This window comes from Marmota marmota, unplaced genomic scaffold (assembly GCF_001458135.2).
Source record: "Marmota marmota marmota unplaced genomic scaffold, marMar, whole genome shotgun sequence".
NCBI lineage: Eukaryota > Metazoa > Chordata > Mammalia > Rodentia > Sciuridae > Marmota > Marmota marmota.
The window spans coordinates 17,003,509-17,005,919 of record NW_026000242.1 but is presented as its reverse complement, the minus strand read 5'-3'; the positions used below and the strand labels follow the sequence as shown (position 1 = coordinate 17,005,919).

At 37.1% G+C, this 2,411-nt stretch overlaps 1 pseudogene; it reads right to left on the bottom strand.

The window, feature by feature from the left end:
• Nucleotides 1-1,991: 1,991 nt before the first annotated feature.
• On the bottom strand, nt 1,992-2,086 carry LOC125613991 (annotated as a pseudogene).
• Nucleotides 2,087-2,411: the final 325 nt, after the last annotated feature.

The window sequence follows — 2,411 nt, the reverse complement described above, 5'->3', positions numbered from 1 at the left end:
GATCACAAGTTCCAAGCCAACCTCAGCAAAAGCGAGGCACTAAGCAACTCAGTGAGCTACTGTCTCTAAATAAAATACAAAATAGGGATGGGGATGTGGCTCAGTGGTCGAGTGCCCCTAAGTTTAATCCCAGATACAAAAAAAAAAAAACAAAAAACAAAAAACAAAAAAACAACAAAACAAAATGGAAATGTTAAATAAGTTGAAAAGACACAGTTATGGTTATATAGCTCTGAAGAAAAATACTAATATCTCCAATCAGTACAGAGCTTTAAGAAAAAATAAAGCTTCTCCTTTTATCCATCCTAAAAAGAAGAAAGCCATAATAGATTTTCTAATAGAATGGGAAAGCAGCCCGAATACAATAGAATCCTATAGCCATCAAAGTGACTGTCAGATCCATTCAGCTATCCACAGGACCTCATAACTTCTGCTCATCCAGAGACAGAAAACAAGAGGAACCTATCAGACAAATGTTGTCACTGACCTATGGTCCTGATTAGGAAGGGATTTGTACAAATTTGGTCCTGGTTGGTGCTCCTCCCTCCCCCAGCCCTTAATGATGTTACTGTCCAACCATTAAAAAAAGGAAATTATTCCAACACCCTGATTCTGGTGCTGAATATAATTCAGGTTGACTTTTATCATAAAACTATATTTTAAGTATTTATAAACTTCAGTTTAATCTCCAAATCAATTTCTCCACAAATTATTTACTTGCAAAATGTACAGAGAATGAAAGCTTAAGTGAACACAACTTAGAAAGGAAAAGTAAGCTTTACAATGTTAAAAATTAATTTGGTTTACTAATGGTTGTCATATCTCTATTTCAAACTCAGATATTTCCAGGCAATTTTCACAATAAAATTGTCTATCACAATATGTATTTTAGAAGAATTTCTACAATAGAATTCATTAACTCTAATATTCTGCCTCCAAGTGTATTTCCATATTTTTTCAGAAAAGTTTTGAAGGCCCTGTCACACAGTTTATTTTGTTCTTCTTTCAGTTTGCTTGCTAATATTAAACAAATAAGATATATTTTCTCACCTTCAAATTGATTTTTTTTCTCTCCTTTAGAGGGTGTTGAGGGCAATATGGTAAAATATGTTAAAAGAGATTTCTGGTTTTGACACAAAATTTTAAATGTAAATTCAAAGTTATTGTTTCCTCCTCTCCTTGTCATTTTGGTCTCCAGTGTTCAACTTCTGAAATGTTCTTGTCACATATAGGTTTTCAGAATTTTCTTGCAGTTATAATTCTTTTCAATGAGGCTCTCTCCTAGAAAATAAACCCATTCTGCTCCTTTTCTATGAAAATCCAAGGGCATGTGCACTGCTGAGTCCCCTCCCGAGGGCTCTGTGTACAGGGTGGCGTAGGCTGCTTTACCTGCCGTGAATACTACAGGCTGCCTTTGAGTCACTCTGTGCCTGAAGCAGAGAGCTTGCTGCTGCTGTGCTGTGCTGTGCAGGGGACAGGTGCATATTGCCTGCCCACATTCCCTCCCTGCTGGGGTACTGATCCCCTTGTCCTAGCTAAGCATAACCTGATGAAGAAATGGTATAGAATTCCTGTTGGTGAATCCCCAGCCCATGGTATGGCATCAAAAGAATCACTAATCATGTGTGCAATTGGTTCCTGTTTTTTTGTTTTATAATTTTAATTTGTTATATATGACAATAGAATGCATTACAATTCATATTACACATATAGAACAAAATTTTTCATATCTCTGGTTGTACTCACAGTAGAGTTACATCCTTCTTGTCTTCATACATGTACTTAGGGTAATGATGACCATCACATTCCACTATCTTTCCTAACCCTATGCTCCCTCCCTTCCCCTTTCCCCTTTGTCCTAGCTAGAGTTCATTTAATCCTCCCAACCCCATCCCCGCCCACCCCCACCATGTGCAGCATATTATAGATCAGCATCCTTAAATCAGAGAAGTCATTGGCATTTATTTTTTTGGGGATCGGCTAATTTCATGAAATATATGGAATGCTTCATGAATTTTGCAAAGGGACCATGCTAATCTTCTCTGTATCTGTCCAATTTTAGTACATATGCTGCCATAGTGAGTATTGGTTCCTCTGTTTGAGAGAAACATTTCTTATTCTGTAAAAGAATAGTAAATAGGAAGTTTCAACTAGAGTCTTCAGATACAGCAGCTATAGAATTCCAAATCAAGGTGTTAGGCCCAAACGTAGATTTTCAAAGAAAGATTTGAGAATTGGTTTTACAACTCTAGAAACTCTTATCCAGAAGATGAAGATGAAAAAGCTAAGGGTGGGGATTAAAAAAGAAAAAAAAAATCTGGGAAGGTGATTTATTAGGTGAGAGACCACGGAAAGGGGAACTGCCACTTAGTTCAGGACTGGTGACGTGACAGGCATGTCCTTAGGGCCAG